Raw genomic sequence first — 23,947 nt, 5'->3', positions numbered from 1 at the left:
ACACAAATCACGTTAACAATGTGCAAGTAGCGTTCTTATGAATATTCAAGACACGCCAATGCACACAATCACATGCGGTACAATCGTATCTGCACACAAGCAACTAATCTTATGTGCGGAACGATCAACGAAATTGAAAATTTCGGCTGCAAATTCCTTCAGCAATGAGCTTTGTTGGCCTACAGTATATGGGTCTCGCACCAACCCTCTTCGGTTGTGCTCTCTACTTCTAGTCTACTGTACCTGAACCTCCTGGTCCGTGACCTCCTGGTCTGTTATGTACAGCAGACTCTACTGCTCATAATATGTCGAGACTAACAAGGGACGCCTCCCAAGCCACCCCGCGCTATCACTTTCGCTGGTGTACCTCTTTCTAATTTCCTATGGTTCCCACGTCCATAAAAAGAGAGAAATCTTATATATACACTCTTACATTCGAACACTCTTATTTTTGTACAGAATTCCTTTTATTCGGTATTAGTCTAACCCAGAAGAATTGCACTAGAGAAAGTTTTTCTTTTAACTTTAACTTTTGGATTTGAGATAGATTTGCGTTATTATCGCGTTACTTCCTTATCGCCTACTAAAACAATACTATCGTGCGGTTTGTATTATGTGGGCATATCCGTACGCTCCGTTGCGTAATATACGCTCCGTTGCGTAATATACGCTCCGTGCGTCGACCCTTGCGTCGTGTACGCCCCGCCCTTGTAAGGACACGTGTACACACACCAAGTACGTCCACAGTAACACAACTACACGTTTATCAATGTAAATGATTTTTAAGTGTAATCATTTACTGGACACCACCCAAATCTCCCTTGTATTTCTAGGCGAGACTGCGTGCGTGCCTTTACAATTATTCCCTTAAATATTACTTTTTATCTTTTAACTATTAATAACAACAAATCTCTCAGCACGTTATCAATGGTATGTGGCAATCAGGAGAATGAGATACGGACAAATACTACTAAGCAAGAAATACAGGTGTGTGTGCTTATGCATACGTACGCAAAACAGAAACTAAACAGTTTTAAAAGACAATAACTTACTGTTCCTACCTTCCGGTTCCGGATTCCCTCAGCACTCCTTACTAAGCGAAGCAGACGCTTATCTGGTCAGCACTACGAGGGATACCACCTTCCCGCCCTTTGCTGACCGATAATGTCTGCTAAAGTTACCTAGTGCAGATATGTGAAGAGCGGAGGAGCCCCCAATTGACAAAGCCTAATATATATATCCTATATTAAACACTATAAAAGGTTAATAGACACAGTACGCAATTGGCGTATGAGATACCGTAATGCGTAGAGTCAAGCACGCTATAGGCTGTCGACTACCGTAATGATACGCTACCAGCGTAGCGGACGCTCGAGACCACGAGGAGATCACAAGCGGCGCTGACGCTCACAGAATTAAACCTTAATAACTATACCTTAAGGAATGTACTTATACTGTAAACCTTGGTGCAGTGATAATGTGTAGATGCAATGCAGTGTAACCTTGTTAGTTTAAAAGATGTATGAGCGTCTGTGACGCTCAGAGAACCCTTAGCAATGTAATAAACACTCAAATACCGGTCTAAGGTTCTAACACCTTTAAGGGAGAGAATGAACGTTCAATTGCAAAAGAATATACAGTACAGTTTATACACTACCATGCTAACATAAATACCTAACAGAATTACTACACGTTAAAATACAATAGTGGCACAATTACATTTAAGGGGAAGGAGAGAGAGAATGGCTTACAACAAATAGGAGATAAAATGTCTGCAGAGAACTTACACATGTGGGAATGATCGCTGCACAGTTAGTCAATGCTGAGAACCTTTGTGGAGAGAAAAGTGAGCTGGCCCAGGCTGGCTGTCCTTATATACATAACATACAGTAACAATACAATGGTCCCTACAATACCGCATGGGACAGAAGCTAGACTCCATTTTGGGAAAAACTCCCATGATTCCAAAGTCTGTAACATATGGTTCAAAAGGGAATGCCAGCAGCCATTTTAGATTTGCAAATCCAAACACATGGCATTCTTTGCTACACCATAATCACTTAGCAGAAGACATAAGACTCCACTATATTCCAAAATGTCTAAACTTCAATATAATGCATATGTGCTGATTTTACAATTCCAAACCATCTAATCACCTTTCACAATTTCAAGCCAACACAGTATCTCAATAACCAGAGCATATGGTATGCTGACTATGCTATCTTTCCAGAATCAGCACCACATATCTCATGCTGTCCATATGAGCCATCACAAGACCAGATCACCAGGTACCCACAAGTATCAGCCTGCTATTGCTACAAGCACATGACTACAGTAACAAAAGGAAGTATGTTTTGACTTCTAACCTTCAGCAAGATGCATCATGTAAAACTACTATAATCTGTTATAAATCACCATCCATAAATGTATACCAGGAATGCTATGCTACAGATTGTCTACTGTTCCAATTCATTACAGATTTCATAGAGTATTATCACAACCGCACAACTATCCCATGATTGCACAAGTACCATTAACCTTAAAGTCAAATGTTTTTACAAATTAACTATTCTATGCCAATCATTTCACAACTACTTTACCACAAACAGATATTTAACTATTCTATGCTATTTATCTATGAGATATTGAGTATGATACTTAGCCTTAGTAAGGAGATCGGTCCTGGAGATGAGCAAGCCATGCTTCTGAGAGCTGTGTAGCTGTGTGCAGCTACTGTACATCTGCCTCAGTGGTTTTGGGAGAGTGGGCTCTGATATCAAGTTCTCAGGTATACATGCAACCTGTGGGTGTGTCTTTCACAGCATGTGGGCTAGCTGCATCAGTGAGCTGAGCTGGCCATGTGATCTTGGTTATTCAAATGCTAATTAGCCAAGGCTACAGTATAGGGATGTTAATTAGGCTTCAGGTTACAGAAGCCAATACCACAAGAAAATGACTCTGTAACATATCCCCCTGTATTGACAATAATCTGGCATTCGACAGATTAAACTGATTTACTGACATTATTGAGGGGAATATTAACTTTTAAAATACATTATTTTGATTAAATATGTAGCGATCGAGTCGCATGCTAGACGCGCACAAACTCTACCGTAAATGCACTTACTGTGCGCCTGAGCGTGCACGCGGCTGCGAATATGCGCACACATGGGAGGGCCTGTGCATGTGCGGCGGGCACACGCATGGGGATAAAACAAGGCAATGTAGGTTTCTATATTTTTTTCGACTTTGACAATGAGTATTTATGTTCTAAGCTCCAATTGTTTATGTCTATCTTATGAATGTTAGTATATTATTTTCCTTGCCATACATTTCTGTACATAATACATAACTGTACCTATATCCGAGTAGTATATTATATAAAGTAAAGCCTGAAAATCTCGGAAATGAAATGATGGGCCAATTCAGACGCTGTTGGTAATTTCTTCAATGGTACAAAGTGGGCCATTTTGGAGAATCGGTCTATCACCACCCAGATTGTAGTGTAGCCTCTAGAAGATGGTAAATCTGTTATGAAGTCCATTGATAAATGGGACCACGGTTGAAAGGGTACAGAAAGAGGCAGTAAGTTCCCAGCTGGAGGTTGACGAGAGACTTTGTGTTGGGCGCACTTAACGCAGGAGGAAATGCTTTCAGCGTGGGCCACCAATAGGATCTTTGCAGAAATTCCATTGTCTTGTGAACACCTGGATAACCTGAAAATCGGGAAATGTGAGGCCAAGATATGAGTTTCTTCCGTAGTTGGGGAGTGACAAAAGTTTTCCCTGCAGGATGTTGTAGACGAGTGGAGGCAAAAACTTTTGCATCTAGGACGGGGTGTGTTTGAGGAAGTCCTTCAGATTAAATGGAGGTAGTGGACCGTGACAGAGCATCTGCTTTTAGATTCTGTGAACCGGGCTGATAAGTCAGGATGAACGAGAAGCGGGAGAAGAACATGGTCCAACGAGCAAGACGCGGACTCAGACATTGTTGATCTTTAAGGAAGGTTAAGTTCCGATGATCTGTATAAATGGTAATAGGGAAGTTAGCTCCTTCCAGGAGGTATCACCATTCCTCTAGGGCTAGTTTGACTGCCAACAACTCCTGCTCCCCGATAGTGTAGTTCTTCTCGGCGGGGAGAAACTTCTTTGAGAAGTAACTACATGGATGGAACTTATGATCTTCGTACCTTTGAGAGAGTACCGCTCCTACTGCTTCCGAGGAGGCGTCCACTTCGAGGAAAAAAGGGTTTATTTATATCTGGTTGCCTTAAACTGGTGCTGATATGAATGCTTGTTTAAGCAGATGGAAAGCGGACTCTGCTTCTGGGGACCAATGAGACGGGTCTGCTCCTTTCCGAGTAAGAGCGGTGATGGGGGCTACCAAGGCGGAGAATCCTCTAATAAATTTCCGATAGTAGTTAGAGAACCCTAGAAAATGCTGCACCGCTTTAAGAGAGGAAGGCCATGACCAATTCAATATGGCTTGTACTTTCTCTGGATCCATCTGTAATCCAGAGCCTGAAATGATATACCCTAGAAATGGAACTGAAACCTGCTCGAAGATGCATTTATCTAGCTTGCAATACAGATGATTCTCCCGTAGTCTACACAGAACCTCTAGGACGTGTCGTCAATGTGTGCCAAGGTCTGGGGAAAATATTAAGATGTCGTCCAGATAGACCACGACAGATTGATATAGAAGGTCTCGGAAAATTTCATTGACAACATTTTGGTATACGGCAGGCGCGTTACTCAGACCAAATGGCATGACAAGATATTCAAAATGACCATCCCTGGTATTGAACGCGGTTTTCCATTCATCGCCTGATCGTATCCTGATCAGATTGTAGGCTCCTCTTAGGTCTAGTTTGGAGAAGATGGTCGCTCCCTTGACTCGATCAAATAATTCGGAAATGAGGGGTAGAGGGTTACGATTTTTTACCGTGATGTTATTCAGGCCCCGGTAATCTATACAAGGTCTTAACCCCCCATCTTTTTTCTGGACAAAGAAGAAGCCAGCTCCGGCTGGTGAGGTAGATGACCGAATGAACCCCTTGGCCAAGTTTTCTCGGATATACTCGGACATAGCCTTAGTTTCTGGAATTTTAAAAGAGTAGGTCCGACCTCTGGATGGATCTTTCCCTAGTTCAAGGTCTATAGGACAGTCTCATTTCCTATGGGGTGGCAAGATATCTGCTCCCTGTTTACTGAAGACGTCGGAGAAGGAAGTGTACTGAGACGGAATCTGCGGGGGTGATGTGACAAGGGTTTTATTGAGTGGTTTGACACACGGCAAACAAGAGGTCAAACAAGTCTTCCCCCAGGATAAGATTTGCATGGAGTGCCAATCGATATGCGGGTTATGCCTACTAAACCAAGGGTAACCCAGCACAATTTCATGTGATGCCTTGGGTATACCTAAAAGTTTCAATTGCTCTTTATGAAGAGCACAGATACCAACTAAAATAGGAAGAGTCCGTTGAGAAATTACTCCCAGGAATACGGCTTCCATCAACCGCAGATAACGAAATGGAACGGGACAAATCTCGCACAGGGATCTGAAGCTGCTGAACCAGATGGGCTGTGATGAAATTCTCTGCTGCTCCTGTATCTAAAAGAGAGAGAATGGACTTGGTACCTTGTGATAGTTCAATAGTGACTGGTAGAGTAGGTTCAGAGGATTTTGGAGACCGAGACAAGACTCCTAACCTGGTGTCTCCTAGCCCAGTTAGGAGCGGGAGTTTCCCAGAGCTTGTGTCCCGGTGCCCCACAGTAAAGACACAAATTTTCTCGCCGCCGTTTCTGGCGCTCCTCAGGAGTAAGTCGGGCCCGGTTCAGCTGCATGGGTTCGTCAGGAGAATCTACTGCTAGTGGAGGGGGTGCCAGAGGTACAGGGCGGAAACGATAGCTATCGCCCTTGCTTTTTTCGGCCTGCCTCTCTCGGAATCGTAGATTGACTTTGTTACATAATGAAATGAGGTCATCCAGTTTTAGTGGTAAGTCTCGAGTTGCTAGATCATCCTTCAAACGGTCAGAAAGGCCACTCCAAAACGCTGCAACCAAAGCTTCCTCATTCCATTGTAGTTCAGACGCGTAGGTTTGAAACTGAATGATATACTGGCCGACTGGCCTATTCCCTTGGCGTAGACGCATAATCTCAATGGATGCTGATGTCAAGCGCCCCGGTTCATCAAAGATCTTCCTAAAAGTGGCTAGGAATTTTGGATAGTCACTCAGCAGAGCATCATCTCTTTCCCAGAGCGGTGAGACCCATTCCAGGGCTGCCCCTGAGAGTAAGGATACTATGTACGCCACCTTTGCCTTTTGCGTTGGGAAATTGGCTGACTGTAACATAAAGTGCACATTGCTCTGATTAAGGAATCCACGACAGAGTTTACAGTTCCCTTCGAACTTGTTGGGGGTTGGCAAACGGAGAGAGGACGGTGATGACCCCAATGATGCCAGGACTGGCTGAGAAACTTGTGACTCCGGTCGACGGGCAGGAGTAGTATTCGCTAGAGAGGCTTGGATGGAATCCTGCCGAGTGGATATCTCTTGGAGGCACTGCGCCAAATGTCGCTGTGAATTTTCCAATCCCTCCAGACGCCTCGCCATGCTGTGTAGGAGATCCGAGCCAGAATCCTGTCCAGTTCCTGGATCCATGCGGCCAGTGCAAACTGTCACGTCTGAGGATTCTTCTGGATCCGGATTTGGGGAAGATGATTCTGGTGCACTTGGATTTCTGAATAACAAACGAGTGGGAACGGATGAAGGTCTTGCGCATTTATTACTTGGAATAGTTTAACAGAGTTCGCCAAAGACAGTTGAATAGAGATACTACTGTAGGTAAGCGGGTGGCTGAGGATACCGGAACCGTGACCCAGTACTTTAAGGAGAAATTCCGAAGGCTGGTTACTGCGGTGTCCAGAACAGGTAGCTAGGTAGGACACGGGAACAGAGTCGGCAGTCTGTGTAAGGCTGTATCAGGAGGCTAGGGTAATTTGCTGTAACAAGAACCTGACACTGGAGATGCTGCGGGAGCACAGAGAACTAGCTTCACAGATACTGTGAAAGACGTTGCACTGGCAAATTCCCTCCTCCAGGCCTTCCTGTCTTATAGCAGCTGCTCAGAGCTAATTGCCCACAGGGAAGTGATAAATTGGTGTAGTGTGGGCAAGACAGGCTTTTTGCCCACATCCAAGATGGCCACCGGGAACACAGCCCAGCCTGTTCTTGTCCTCCCAGCACACCCTGCCCGACGCCAGCAGCCTGCACCTCTGCCAGCTGGACCTCTCCCGCCGGACCGGACAGGTAAGAGCCGGCTCCTCTGCACAGTCTCCCGCCGGACCGGACAGGTAAGAGCCGGCTCCTCTGCACAGTCTCCCGCCGGACCGTGACAGGCTCTTACTATTGAAAGAATACCATCCTACTGTCATCACTCCGGTGAAATAGCAAAGACAATCCTGCATATCCACCCAGGTAAGTTGAATGCGGAGAAAAAATGCATTTAAACCCCTTTCTACCCTTACGTGCTGGAGCTTCCTGGTCTGAGAGATTCCCTCCAGTAGATCAACTTTGTAAGGAGAAATCTTTGTTATTCTTATTTTTTTTTATTTTTTTTTTAACAGGGACAGCAGGACAATGCCCTGAACCTGACGCAACTCTGGTATGGCGTCGCGTACTACCTCCCCTTCCAGAGGAGAAACGGCAAGATCTATTTTAAAAAATTAGTGAGGGGAGACATCTGTAAATGCCAGAATGTCCCCCTTTGGATTCTATAAATTACTCACAGGTCCAAGTCCATTCCCGGACTGACTGAAAAGTAGTAGACAAGTTCCCACAACAGAATGCGTCACCAACCCTTGCGAGGGACTCTAACCCACAAAGTTAGACTTACCAGTGGTATCCGCCGAGATTGACTGAACTGAGGCATCCCCAAACAGCGGTACACCGTCCCAGGGAAAAACTCCAGTATCTCTCGGAGTTAGCCTCAGCATTCCCCCAGCCACACCTTCTGCAGTCGCACGGCAGCCTGCCGCAATGTTATAGAGAAGAATCAACATAAGAAACATTCCCTCTCTCTTTAGGGTAATTCTATCGGATGCCCTTCCGAATATAAAACACTCCCCCATGTGCATGTAAAGCAAATAACTCCAAAGCATAGAAATAAAATATCACTTAGCTTCCTGTGTACGATCCTTTGTGACAGGGCCTCTTGTCGACCAGGAGTTGACTTTCACAGTATTCTATCCACGGCGGGAAAAGAATAAACATTCGGACTCCTTTTGAGGATCTGAGACCAATTCATCACGGCCGATCTAGAGCTTTATCAACAGAGCGACCAGCACATGAGAAGGAATACTTTTATTTCAACATTCATTAGAAATCGTAATATGAATATACATAATGTAATACACACATATCCTATACAGGTTGAGTATCCCTTATCCAAAATGCTTGGGACCAGAGGTATTTTGGATATGGGATTTTTCCGTATTTTGGAATAATTGCATACCATAATGATATATCATGGTGATGGGACCTAAATCTAAGCACAGAATGCATTTATGTTTCATATACACCTTATACACACAGCCTGAAGGTAATTTTAGCTAATATTTTTTATAACTTTGTGCATTAAACAAAGTGTGTGTACATACACACAATTCATTTATGTTTCATATACACCTTATACACACAGCCTGAAGGTCATTTAATACAATATTATTAATAACTTTGAGTATTAAACAAAGTTTGTGTACATTGAGCCATCAAAAAACAAAGCTTCACTATCTCTCACTCAAAAAAAGTCTGTATTTCGGAATATTCCGTATTTCGGAATATATGGATATGGGATACTCAACCTGAACATATATATATATATATATATATAAAAACAAAACACGAGGAACCACTGCACTCGCCATTCCCAGGGGTTGGGGTGCGGTGGGCTGTGACCACCAAACTCAAATATACCAAACAAAAAACCCTGCACTCTCCTAAGCAGCTTCATTCACCTTAATGCTTTAATATACATCTAAATAAATAATGGGGTTTTGGTTTATGAATTGTACAAATCATGTAAGCTTGCGGCCCACCCCACGGGACCCCATTTCACCGCAAGTCCTATCTATCTATTGTGATAGAGTAGGACTTGCGGTGAAATGGGGTCCCGTGGAGTGGGCCGCAAGCTTACATTATTTGTACAATTCATAAACCAAAACCCCATTATTTATTTAGATGTATATTAAAGCATTAAGGTGAATGAAGCTGCTTAGGAGAGTGCAGGGTTTTTTGTTTGGTATATATATATATATATATATATATACATATATATATATATATGTATATATGTGTGTGTGTATATATATATATATATATAAAAATAAGATTTTACTTACCGATAAATCTATTTCTCGTAGTCCGTAGTGGATGCTGGGACTCCGTAAGGACCATGCTGGGACTCCGTAAGGACCATGGGGAATAGCGGCTCCGCAGGAGACAGGGCACAATAATAAAAGCTTTAGGATCAGGTGGTGTGCACTGGCTCCTCCCCCTATGACCCTCCTCCAAGCCTCAGTTAGGATATTGTGCCCGGACGAGCGTGCATAATAAGGAAGGATATTGAATCCCGGGTAAGACTCATACCAGCCACACCAATCACACCGTACAACCTGTGATCTGAACCCAGTTAACAGTATGATAACAACGAAGGAGCCTCTGAAAAGATGGCTCACAACAAGAATAACCCGATTTTTGTAACAATAACTATGTACAAGTATTGCAGACAATCCGCACTTGGGATGGGCGCCCAGCATCCACTACGGACTACGAGAAATAGATTTATCGGTAAGTAAAATCTTATTTTCTCTGACGTCCTAGTGGATGCTGGGACTCCGTAAGGACCATGGGGATTATACCAAAGCTCCCAAACGGGCGGGAGAGTGCGGATGACTCTGCAGCACCGAATGAGAGAACTCCATGTCCTCCTCAGCCAGGGTATCAAATTTGTAGAATTTAGCAAACGTGTTTGCCCCTGACCAAGTAACTGCTCGGCAAAGTTGTAAAGCCGAGACCCCTCGGTCAGCCGCCCAAGATGAGCCCACTTCCTTGTGGAATGGGCTTTTACAGATTTTGGCTGTGGCAGGCCTGCCACAGAATGTGTAAGCTGAATTGTATTACAAATCCAGCGAGCAATCGTCTGCTTAGAAGCAGGAGCACCCATCTTGTTGGGTGCATACAGGCTAAACAGCGAGTCAGATTTTCTGACTCCAGCCGTCCTGGAAACATATATTTTCAGGGCCCTGACAACGTCAAGTAACTTGGAGTCCTCCAAGTCCCTAGTAGCCGCAGGTACCACAATAGGTTGGTTCATGTGAAAAGCAGAAAACACCTTAAGGAGAAATTGAGTCCTCAATTCTGCCCTGTCAGAATGAAAATTTAAGTAAGGGCTTTTATATGATAAAGCCGCCAATTCTGACACACGCCTGGCTGAAGCCAGGGCTAATAGCATCGTCACCTTCCATGTGAGATATTTTAAGTCCACAGTGGTGAGTGGTTCAAACCAATGTGACTTTAGGAAACTCAAAACAACATTGAGATCCCAAGGTGCCACTGGGGGCACAAAAGGAGGCTATATATGCAGTACACCTTTTACAAACGTCTGAACTTCAGGCACTAAAGCCAGTTCTTTTCTGGAAGAAATTCGACAGGGCCGAAATTTGAACCTTAATGGACCCTAATTTTAGGCCCATAGACAGTCCTGTTTGCAGGAAATGTAGGAAACGACCCAGTTGGAATTCCTCTGTAGGGGCCTTCTTGGCCTCACACCACGCAACATATTTTCGCCAAATGCGGTGAAAATGTTTTACGGTTACATCCTTCCTGGCTTCGACCAGGGTAGGGATGACTTCATCTGGAATGCCCTTTTCCTTCAGGATCCGGCGTTCAACCGCCATGCCGTCAAACGCAGCCGCGGTAAGTCTTGGAACAGACAAGGCCCCTGCTGGAGCAGGTCCTTTCTTAGAGGTAGAGGCCACGGGTCCTCCGTGAGCATCTCTTGAAGTTCCGGGTACCAAGTCCTTCTTGGCCAATCCGGAACCACGAGTATCGTTCTTACTCCTCTCCTTCTTATGATTCTCAGTACTTTTGGTATGAGTGGCATAGGAGGGAACACATACACTGATTGGTACACCCACGGTGTTACCAGAGCGTCCACCGCTATTGCCTGAGGGTCCCTTGACCTGGCGCAATATCTGTCTAGTTTTTTGTTCAGGCGGGACGCCATCATGTCCACCTTTGGTTTTTCCCAACAGTTTACAATCATGAGGAACACTTCCCGATGAAGTCCCCACTCTCCCGGGTGGAGGTCATGCCTGCTGAGGAAGTCTGCTTCCCAGTTTTCCACTCCCGGAATGAACACTGCTGAGAGTGTTATCACATGATTTTCCGCCCAGCGAAGAATCCTTGCAGTTTCTGCCATTGCCCTCCTGCTTCTTGTGCCGCCCTGTCTGTTTACGTGGGCGACTGCCGTGATGTTGTCCCACTGGATCAATACCGGCTGTCCTTGAAGCAGAGGTCTTGCTAAGCTTAGAGCATTGTAAATTGCCCTTAGCTCCAGTATATTTATGTGGAGAGAAGTCTCCAGACTTGATCACACTCCCTGGAAATTTTTTCCTTGTGTGACTGCTCCCCAGCCTCTCAGGCTGGCATCCGTGGTCACCAGGACCCAGTCCTGAATGCCGAATCTGCGGCCCTTTCATAGATGAGCACTCTGCAGCCACCGCAGAAGAAACACCCTTGTCCTTGGAGACAGGGTTATCCGCTGATGCATCTGAAGATGCGATCCGGACCATTTTTGCAGCAGATCCCACCGAAAGGTTCTTGCGTGAAATCTACCGAATGGGATTGCTTTGTAAGAAACCACCATTTTTCACAGGACCCTTGTGCCATGATGCACTGACACTTTTCCTGGTTTTAGGAGGTTCCTGACTAGCTCGGATAACTCCCTGGCTTTCTTCTCCGGGAGAAACATCCTTTTCTGGACTGTGTCCAGAATCATCCCTAGGGACAGTAGACGTGTCGTCGGAAAAAGCTGCGATTTTGGAATATTTAGAATCCACTCGTGCTGTCGTAGAACTACTTGAGATAGCGCTACTCCGACCTCCAACTGTTCTCTGGACCTTGCCCTTATCAGGAAATCGTCCATATTTCTTTTAAGAAGAATCATCATTTCGGCCATTACCTTGGTAAAGACCCGGGGTGCCGTGGACAATCCAAACGGCAGCGTCTGAACTGATAGTGACAGTTCTGTACCACGAACCTGAGGTACCCTTGGTGAGAAGGGCAAATTTGGACATGTAGGTAAGCCTCCCTGATATCCAGTGACACCATATCGTCCCCTTCTTCCTGGTTCGCTATCACTGCTCTGAGTGACTCCATCTTGATTTGAACCCTTGTATGTAAGTGTTCAAATATTTCAGATCTCACCGAGCCGTCTGGCTTCAGTACCACAATATAGTGTGGAATAATACCCCTTCCCTTGTTGTAGGAGGGGTACTTTGATTATCCATGAGTCCACTTGCGAGTGAGCCCACTGCGTGCTGATACTCTTGAGATGACCCCCCACCGCACCTGAGTCCGCTTGTACGGCCCCAGCGTCATGCTGCGGACTTGGCAGAAGCTGTGGAGGGCTTCTGTTCCTGGGAATGGGCTGCCTGCTGCAGTCTTCTTCCCTTTCCTCTACCCCTGGGCAGATATGACTGGCCTTTTGCCCGCCTGCCCTTATGGGGACGAAAGGACTGAGACTGAAAAGACTGTGTCCTTTTCTGCGGAGATGTGACTTGGGGTAACAAAGGTGGATTTTTCAGCTGTTGCCATGGCCACCAGGTCCGATGGACCGCCCCTTTATACGGCAATACTTCCATGTGCCGTCTGGAATCTGCATCACCTGACCACTGTCGTGTCTATAAACATCGTCTGGCAGATATGGACATCACACTTACTCTTGATGCCAAAATGCAAATATCCCTCTGCGCATCTCGCATATATAGAAATGCATCCTTTAAATGGTCTATAGTCAATAAAATACTGTCCCTGTCAAGGGTATCAATATTTTCAGTCAGGGAATCCGACCAAGCCCCCCCCAGCGCTGCACATCCAGGCTGAGGCGATTGCTGGTCGCAGTATAACACCAGTATGTGTATATATACGTTTAAGGATATTTTTCAGCCTCCTATCAGCTGGCTCCTTGAGGGCGGCCATATCTGGAGACGGTAACGCCACTTGTTTTGATAAGCGTGTGAGCGCCTTATCCACCCTAAGGTGTGTTTCCCAACTCGCCCTAACTTCTGGCGGGAAAGGGTATACTGCCAATAATTTTCTATCGGAGGAAACCCACGTATCATCACACACTTCATTTAATTTATCTGATTCAGGAAAAACTACAGGTAGTTTCTTCACACCCTACATAATACCCTTTTCTCTGACGTCCTAGTGGATGCTGGGACTCCGTAAGGACCATGGGGAATAGCGGCTCCGCAGGAGACAGGGCACAAAATAAAAGCTTAAGGATCAGGTGGTGTGCACTGGCTCCTCCCCCTATGACCCTCCTCCAAGCCTCAGTTAGATTTTTGTGCCCGGCCGAGAAGGGTACAATCTAGGTGGCTCTCCTGAGCTGCTTAGAATAAAAGTTTAGTTTAGGTTTTTTTTATTTTCAGTGAGTCCTGCTGGCAACAGGCTCACTGCATCGTGGGACTAAGGGGAGAAGAAGCGAACTCACCTGCGTGCAGAGTGGATTGGGCTTCTTAGGCTACTGGACATTAGCTCCAGAGGGACGATCACAGGTACAGCCTGGATGGGTCACCGGAGCCGCGCCGCCGTCCCCCTTACAGAGCCAGAAGAGACGAAGAGGTCCGGTGAAATCGGCGGCAGAAGACATCCTGTCTTCAGACTAAGGTAGCGCACAGCACCGCAGCTGTGCGCCATTGCTCTCAGCACACTTCACACTCCGGTCACTGAGGGTGCAGGGCGCTGGGGGGGGAGCGCCCTGAGACGCAATATAACAGAAATATACCTTAGGTGGCTAAAGGAATACATCACATATAGCTCCTGGGCTATATGGATGTATTTTATCCCCTGCCATTTTACACAGAAAAAGCGGGAGATAAGGACGTCGTGAAGGGGCGGAGCCTATCTCCTCAGCACACTGGCGCCATTTTCCCTCACAGCTCCCTGGAAGGACGGCTCCCTGACTCTCCCCTGCAGTCCTGCGTCTGAATCAGGGTAAAAAAGAGAAGGGGGGGCATTTTGGCAGCAGATAACAATATAAAACAGCAGCTATAAGGGTTTAACACTTATATAAGGTTATCCCTGTATATATATAGCGCTGGGTGTGTGCTGGCAGACTCTCCCTCTGTCTCTCCAAAGGGCTAAGTGGGGTCCTGTCCTCTATCAGAGCATTCCCGGTGTGTGTGCTGTGTGTCGGTACGCGTGTGTCGACATGTATGAGGAGGAAAATGAGGTGGAGGCGGAGCAGTTGCCTGTGTTAGTGATGTCACCCCCTAGGGAGTCGACACCTGACTGGATGATTGTGTTTAAGCAATTAAGTGATAATGTCAGCAATTTGCAAAAAACTGTTGACGACATGAGACAGCCGGCAAATCAATTAGTGCCTGTTCAGGCGTCTCAGACACCGTCAGGGGCCCTAAAACGGCCGTTACCTCAGTGGGTCGACACAGATCCAGACACAGATACTGAATCTAGTGTCGACGGTGACGAGACAAACGTAATGTCCAGTAGGGCCACACGTTACATGATCACGGCAATGAAGGAGGCATTGAACCTTTCTGACACTACAAGTACCACAAAGAAGGGTATTATGTGGGGTGTGAAAAAACTGCTAATAGTTTTTCCTGAGTCAGATGAAATAAATGAGGTGTGTGATAAAGCGTGGGTTTCCCCCGATAAAAAACAGCTAATTTCAAATAAATTATTAGCACTATACCCTTTCCCGCCAGAGGTTAGGGCGCGGTGGGAAACACCCCCTAGGGTAGATAAGGCGCTCACACGTTTATCTAAACAAGTAGCGTTACCGTCTCCTGATACGGCCACCCTCAAAGAACCAGCTGATAGGAGGCTGGAAAATATCCTAAAAAGTATATACACACATACTGGTGTTATACTGCGACCAGCAATCGCATCAGCCTGGATGTGCAGTGCTGGAGTCGCATGGGCGGATTCCCTGACTGAGAATATTGATACCCTGGATAGGGACAATATTTTGTTAACTATAGAACATTTAAAGGATGCATTGCTATATATGCGTGATGCACAGAGGGATATTTGTACCCTGGCATCAAGAGTAAGTGCAATGTCCATCTCTGCCAGAAGAGCATTATGGACGCGACAGTGGTCAGGGGATGCAGATTCCAAACGGCACATGGAAGTATTTCCGTATAAGGGGGAGGAGTTATTTGGGGCTGGTCTATCGGACCTGGTGGCCACGGCAACGGCTGGAAAATCCACCTTTTTACCCCAGGTTACTTCACATCAGCAGAAAAAGACACAGTCTTTTCAAACTCAGTCCTTTCGTTCCCATAAGTACAAGCGAGCAAAAGGCCACTCCTTTCTGCCCAGGGGCAGAGGAAGAGGAAAAAGACTGCACCATGCAGCCGCTTCCCAGGAGCAGAAGCCCTCCCCTGCTTCTGCCAAGTCTTCAGCATGAAGCTGGGGCTTTACAAGCAGACTCAGACATGGTGGGGGCCCGTCTCAAGAATTTCAACGCGCAGTGGGCTCACTCGCAAGTGGATCCCTGGATTCTACAGGTAATATCGCAGGGGTACAAACTGGAATTCGAGGCGTTTCCTCCTCGTCGGTTCCTGAAGTCTGCTTTACCAAAGTCTCCCTCCGACAGGGAGGCAGTTCTGGAAGCCATTCACAAGCTGTATTCCCAGCAGGTGATAATCAAGGTACCCCTCTTACAACAGGGAAAGGGGTATTATTCCACGCTGTTTGTGGTACCGAAGCCGGACGGCTCGGTGAGACCAATCTTAAATCTAAAATCTTTGAACACTTACATAAAAAGGTTCAAATTCAAGATGGAGTCACTCAGAGCAGTGATAGCGAACCTGGAAGAAGGGTGAAGAATATGGTGTCTCTGGACATCAAAGATGCTTATCTCTACGTCCCAATATACCCTTCTCACCAAGGGTACCTCAGGTTTGTAGTACAAAACTGTCATTATCAGTTTCAGACGCTGCCGTTTGGATTGTCCACGGCGCCTCGGGTCTTTACCAAGGTAATGGCCGAAATGATGATTCTTCTACGAAGAAAAGGCATCTTAATTATCCCTTACTTGGACGATCTCCTGATAAGGGCAAGAACCAGGGAACAGTTAGAAGTCGGAGTGGCACTATCTCAGGTAGTGCTACGTCAGCACGGGTGGATTCTAAATATTCCAAAATCGCAGCTGATTCCAACGACACGTCTACTGTTCCTAGGAATGATTCTGGACACAGTCCAGAAGAAGGTGTTTCTCCCGGAGGAGAAGGCCAGGGAGTTATCCGAGCTAGTCAGGAACCTCCTAAAACCAGGACAGGTCTCAGTACATCAGTGCACGAGGGTCCTGAGAAAAATGGTGGCTTCTTACGAAGCAATTCCATTCGGAAGATTCCATGCAAGAACGTTTCAGTGGGATCTACTGGACAAATGGTCCGGATCGCATCTTCAGATGCATCAGCGGATAACCCTGTCGCCAAGGACAAGGGTGTCTCTCCTGTGGTGGCTGCAGAGTGCTCATCTACTAGAGGGCCGCAGATTTGGCATTCAGGATTGGATCCTGGTAACCACGGATGCCAGCCTGAGAGGCTGGGGAGCAGTCACACAGGGAAGGAATTTCCAGGGCTTGTGGTCAAGCATGGAAACATCTCTTCATATAAACATTCTGGAACTAAGGGCCATTTACAATGCCTTAAGTCAAGCAAAACCTCTGCTTCAGGGTCAGGCGGTGTTGATCCAATCGGACAACATCACGTCAGTCGCCCACGTAAACAGACAGGGCGGCACGAGAAGCAGGAGGGCAATGGCAGAAGCTGCAAGGATTCTTCGCTGGGCGGAAAATCATGTGATAGCACTGTCAGCAGTGTTCATTCCGGGAGTGGACAACTGGGAAGCAGACTTCCTCAGCAGACACGACCTTCACCCGGGAGAGTGGGGTCTTCACCCGGAAGTCTTCCACCTGATTGTAAACCGTTGGGAAAAACCAAAGGTGGACATGATGGCGTCACGTCTAAACAAAAAACTGGACAGATATTGCGCCAGGTCAAGGGACCCTCAGGCAATAGCAGTGGACGCTCTGGTAACGCCGTGGGTGTACCAGTCAGTGTATGTGTTCCCTCCTCTGCCTCTCATACCAAAAGTATTGAGAATCATAAGAAGGAGAGGAGTAAGAACTATACTCGTGGTTCCGGATTGGCCAAGAAGGACTTGGTACCCGGAACTTCAAGAGATGCTCACGGACGAACCGTGGCCTCTACCTCTAAGAAAGGACCTGCTACTGCAGGGGCCTTGTCTGTTCCAAGACTTACCGCGGCTGCGTTTGACGGCTTGGCGGTTGAACGCCGGATCCTAAAGGAAAAGGGCATTCCAGAAGAAGTCATCCCTACCCTGGTCAAAGCCAGGAAGGAAGTAACCGCAAAACATTATCACCGCATTTGGCGTAAATATGTTGCGTGGTGTGAGGCCAAGAAGGCCCCTACAGAGGAATTTCAACTGGGTTGGTTCCTGCATTTCCTGCAAACAGGACTGTCTATGGGCCTAAAATTAGGGTCCATTAAGGTTCAAATTTCGGCCTTGTCGATTTTCTTCCAGAAAGAACTGGCTTCAGTACCTGAAGTTCAGACATTTGTGAAAGGGGTGCTGCACATACAGCCTCCTTTTGTGCCTCCAGTGGCACCTTGGGATCTCAATGTTGTGTTGAGTTTTCTAAAATCACATTGGTTTGAACCACTTTCCACGGTAGACTTAAAATATCTCACGTGGAAGGTGTCGATGCTGTTAGCCTTGGCTTCAGCCAGGCGTGTGTCAGAATTGGCGGCATTATCATGTAAAAGCCCTTATTTAATTTTTCATTCTGACAGGGCTGAATTGAGGACTCGTCCTCAATTTCTACCTAAGGTGGTTTCTGCATTTCACATGAACCAACCTATTGTGGTACCTGCGGCTACTAGGGACTTAGAGGACTCCAAGTTGCTTGACGTTGTCAGGGCCTTGAAAATATATGTTTCCAGGACGGCTTGCTGTTTATCCTGTATGCACCCAACAAGCTGGGTGCTCCTGCTTCAAAGCAGACGATTGCTCGTTGGATTTGTAGTACAATTCAGCTTGCACATTCCGTGGCAGGATTGCCACAGCCAAAATCTGTAAGAGCCCATTCAACAAGGAAGGTGGGCTCATCTTGGGCGGCTGCCCGAGGGGTCTCGGCTTTACAACTTTGCCGAGCAGCTACTTGGTCAGGGGCAAACACGTTTGCTAAATTCTACAAATTTGATACCCTGGCTGAGGAGGACCTGGAGTTCTCTCATTCGGTGCTGCAGAGTCATCCGCACTCTCCCGCCCGTTTGGGAGCTTTGGTATAATCCCCATGGTCCTTACGGAGTCCCAGCATCCACTAGGACGTCAGAGAAAATAAGATTTTACTTACCGATAAATCTATTTCTCGTAGTCCGCAGTGGATGCTGGGCGCCCATCCCTAGTGCGGATTGTCTGCAATACTTGTATATAGTTATTGTTACAAAAATTCGGGTTATTATTGTTGAGCCATCTCTTCAGAGGCTCCTTTACATTTATCATACTGTTAACTGGGTTCAGATCACGAGTTGTACGGTGTGATTGGTGTGGCTGGTATGAGTCTTACCCGGGATTCAATATCCTTCCTTATTATGTACGCTCGTCCGGGCACAGTATCCTAACTGAGGCTTGGAGGAGGGTCATAGGGGGAGGAGCCAGTGCACACCACCTGATCCTTAAGCTTTTATTTTGTGCCCTGTCTCCTGCGGAGCCGCTATTCCCCATGGTCCTTACGGAGTCCCAGCATCCACTACGGACTACGAGAAATAGATTTATCGGTAAGTAAAATCTTATTATTTGTGGTACTTGTAGTATCAGAAATATGTAACACCTCCTTCATTGCCCTTAACATGTAACGTGTGGCCCTAAAGGAAAATACGTTTGTTTCTTCACCGTCGACACTGGAGTCAGTGTCCGTGTCTGTGTCGACCTACTGAGGTAAATGGGCGTTTTTACAAGCCCCTGATGGTGTCTGAGACGCCTGGACAGGTACTAATTTGTTTGCCGGCCGTCTCATGTCGTCAACCGACCTTGCAGCGTGTTGAAATTATCACGTAATTCCTAAATAAGCCATCCATTCCGGTGTCGACTCCCTAGAGAGTGACATCACCAATACAGGCAATTGCTCCGCCTCCTCACCAACATCGTCCTCCTACATGTCGACACACACGTACCGACACACAGCACACACACAGGGAATGCTCTGATAGAGGACAGGACCCCACTAGCCCTTTGGGGAGACAGAGGGAGAGTTTGCCAGCACACACCAAAAACGCTATAATTATACAGGGACAACCCCTTTTCTCTGACGTCCTAGTGGATGCTGGGACTCCGTAAGGACCATGGGGAATAGCGGCTCCGCAGGAGACAGGGCACAATACTAAAAAGCTTTAGGATCAGGTGGTGTGTACTGGCTCCTCCCCCCACGACCCCCTTCCAAGCCTCAGTTAGATTTTTGTGCCCGGCCGAGAAGGGTGCAATCTAGGTGGCTCTCATAAAGAGCTGCTTAGAAAAAGTTTTTAGGTTTTTTATTTTCAGTGAGTCCTGCTGGCAACAGGCTCACTGCTACGAGGGACTTAGGGGAGAGAAGGGAACTCACTTGCGTGCAGGATGGATTTGCTTCTTAGGCTACTGGACACCATTAGCTCCAGAGGGATCGAACACAGGCCCAGCCATGGAGTCCGGTCCCGGAGCCGTGCCGCCGACCCCCCTTGCAGATGCCGAAGTTGAAGAGGTCCAGAAACAGGCGGCAGAAGACTTTCAGTCTTCATAAGGTAGCGCACAGCACTGCAGCTGTGCGCCATTGTTGTCAGCACACTTCACCAACAGTCACCAACTGTCACTGAGGGTGCAGGGCGCTGGCGCCCTGGGCAGCAATGTATAATACCTTTTTTATGGCTAAAATACATCACATATAGCCCCTGAGGCTATATGGATGTATTTAACCCCTGCCAGATCTCACAAACTCCGGGAGAAGAGCCCGCCGTTTTAGGGGGCGGGGCCTATTCTCCTCAGCACACAGCGCCATTTTCCTGCTCAGCTCTGCTGTGAGGAAAGCTCCCAGGCTCTCCCCTGCACTGCACTACAGAAACAGGGTTAAAACAGAGAGGGGGGGGCACTTTTGTGGCGATATAATTACATATGTGAAAATGCTATAAGGGAAAACACTTGTATAAGGGGTTGTCCCTGTATAATTATAGCGTTTTTGGTGTGTGCTGGCAAACTCTCCCTCTGTCTCCCCAAAGGGCTAGTGGGGTCCTGTCCTCTATCAGAGCATTCCCTGTGTGTGTGCTGTGGGTCGGTACGTGTGTGTCGACATGTATGAGGACGATGTTGGTGAGGAGGCGGAGCAAATTGCCTGTATTGGTGATGTCACTCTCTAGGGAGTCGACACCGGAATGGATGGCTTATTTAGGAATTACGTGATAATGTCAACACGCTGCAAAGTCGGTTGACGACATGAGACGGCCGGCAAACCAATTAGTACCTGTCCAGGCGTCTCAGACACCGTCAGGGGCTTGTAAAAACGCCCATTTACCTCAGTCGGTCGACACAGACACAGACACTGACTCCAGTGTCGACGGTGAAGAAACAAACGTATTTTCCTTTAGGGCCACACGTTACATGTTAAGGGCAATGAAGGAGATGTTACATATTTCTGATACTACAAGTACCACAAAAAGGGTATTATGTAGAGTGTGAAGAAACTACCTGTAGTTTTTCCTGAATCAGATAAATTAAATGAAGTGTGTGATGATGCGTGGGTTTCCGCCGATAGAAAGGTATTGGCGGTATACCTTTTCCCGCCAGAAGTTAGGGCGAGTTGGGAAACACACCTTAGGGTGGATAAGGCGCTCACACGCTTATAAAAACAAGTGGCGTTACCGTCTCCAGATACGGCCGCCCTTAAGGAGCCAGCTGATAGAAGGCTGAAAAAATAAGATTTTACTTACCGATAAATCTATTTCTCGTAGTCCGTAGTGGATGCTGGGGACTCCGTCAGGACCATGGGGAATAGCGGCTCCGCAGGAGACAGGGCACAAAAGCAAGCTTTTAGGATCACATGGTGTGTACTGGCTCCTCCCCCTATGACCCTCCTCCAAGCCTCAGTTAGGTACTGTGCCCGGACGAGCGTACACAATAAGGAAGGATCTTGAATCCCGGGTAAGACTCATACCAGCCACACCAATCACACCGTACAACTTGTGATCTGAACCCAGTTAACAGTATGATAACAATGAAGTAGCCTCTAAAAAAGATGGCTCACAACAATAATAACCCGATTTTTGTAACAATAACTATGTACAAGTAATGCAGACAATCCGCACTTGGGATGGGCGCCCAGCATCCACTACGGACTACGAGAAATAGATTTATCGGTAAGTAAAATCTTATTTTCTCTAACGTCCTAGTGGATGCTGGGGACTCCGTCAGGACCATGGGGATTATACCAAAGCTCCCAAACGGGCGGGAGAGTGCGGATGACTCTGCAGCACCGAATGAGAGAACTCCAGGTCCTCCTCAGCCAGGGTATCAAATTTGTAGAATTTTACAAACGTGTTCCCCCCTGACCACGTAACTGCTCGGCAAAATTTTTAAAGCCGAGACCCCCTCGGGCATCCGCCCAAGATGAGCCCACCTTCCTTGTGGAATGGGCACTTACAGATTTTGGCTGTGGCAGGCCTGCCACAGAATGTGCAAGCTGAATTGTACTACAAATCCAACAAGCAATAGTCTGCTTAGAAGCAGGAGCACCCAGCTTTTTTGGGTGCATACAATATAAACAGCAAGTCAGACTTTCTGACTCCAGCCGTCCTGGAATATATATATATATATATATATATATATATATATATATATATATATATCTATATATTTTAAGGGCCCCGACAACGTCTAGCAACTTGGAGTCCTCCAAGTCCCTAGTAGCCGCAGGCACCACAATATGTTGTTTCAGGTGAAACGCTGACACCACCTTAGGAAGAAACTGGGGACGAGTCCGCAGTTCTGCCTTGTCCGACTGGAAAAACAAATATGGGCTTTTTTAAGACAAAACCCCCAATTCTGACAATCGTCTGGCCGAGGCCAGGGCCACAACATGGTCACTTTCCATGTGAGATATTTCAAATCCACAGATTTGAGCGGTTCAAACCAATATGATTTTAGGAATCCCAACACTACGTTGAGATCCCACGGTGCCACTGGAGGCACACAAGGGGCTGTATATGCAATACTCCCTTGACAAACGTCTGGACTTCAGGAATTGAAGCCAATTTTTTCTGGAAGAAAATCTACAGGGCCGAAACTTGAACCTTAATGGACCCCAATTTGAGGCTCATAGACACTCCTGTTTTCAGGAAGTGCAGAAATCGACCTAGTCGAAATTTTTTCGTGGGGCCTTCCTGGCCTCACCCACGCAACATATTTTCACCACATGTGGTGATAACGTTGTACGGTCACCTCCTTCCTGGCTTTGACCAGGGTAGGTATGACTTCTTCCGGAATGCCTTTTCCCTTAGGATCCGGCGTTCAACCGCCATGCCGTCAAACGCAGTCGCGGTAAGTCTTGGAACAGACAAGGTCCCTGCTGGAGCAGGTCCTTTCTTAGAGGCAGATGCCACGGTTCCTCTTGGAACAGACATGGTTCTTGCTGAAAGCAAATCCCATCTTAGCTCCCGAGGCCATTAGTCCTCTGTGAGCATCTCTTGAAGTTCCGGGTACCAAGTCCCTCTTGGCCAATCCGGAGCCACGAGTATAGTTCTTACTCCTCTACGTCTTATAATTCTCAATACCTTGGTTATGAGAAACAGAGGAGGGAACACATACACCGACTGTTACACCCACGGTGTTACCAGGACGTCCACAGCTATCGCCTGAAGGTCTCGTGACCTGGCGCAATACCTGTCCCGTTTTTTGTTCGGGCGGGACGCCATCATGTCCACCTTTGGTCTTTCCCAACGGTTCACAATCATGCGGAAAACTTCCCGATGAAGTTCCCACTCTCCCGGGTGGAGGTCGTGCCTGCTGAGGAAGTCTGCTTCCCAGTCGTCCACTCCCGGAATGAACACTGCTGACAGTGCTAACACATGATTTTCCGCCTAGCGAAAAATCCTTGCAGTTTTGACCACTGCCCTCCTGCTTCTTGTGCCGCCCTTTCTGTTTACGTGGGCGACTGCCGTGATGTTATCCCACTGGATCAATACCGGCTGACCTTGAAGCAGAGGCCTTGCTAAACTTAGAGCATTATAAATTTGCTCTTAGCTCCAGTATATTTATGTGGAGAATTCTCCAGACTTGATCACACTCCCTGGAAATTTTTTCCCTGTGTGACTGCTCCCCAGCCTCTCAGGCTGGCCTCCGTGGTTACCAGCATCCAATCCTGAATGCCGAATCTGCGGCCCTCTAGAAGATGAGCACTCTGTAATCACCACAGGAGAGACACCCTTGTCCTTGGATATAGGGTTATCCGCTGATGCATCTGAAGATGCGATCCGGACCATTTGTCCAGCAGATCCCACTGAAGAGTTCTTGTGTGAAATCTGCCGAATGGAAGCGCTTCGTAATAAGCCACCATTTTTACCAGGACTCTTGTGCAATGA

The sequence above is a fragment of the Pseudophryne corroboree genome, chromosome 3 (assembly GCF_028390025.1).
Source record: "Pseudophryne corroboree isolate aPseCor3 chromosome 3, aPseCor3.hap2, whole genome shotgun sequence".
NCBI classification, from domain to species: Eukaryota; Metazoa; Chordata; class Amphibia; order Anura; family Myobatrachidae; genus Pseudophryne; species Pseudophryne corroboree.
The sequence above is the reverse complement of the archived record's forward strand: the minus strand, read 5'-3'. Positions refer to the sequence as shown.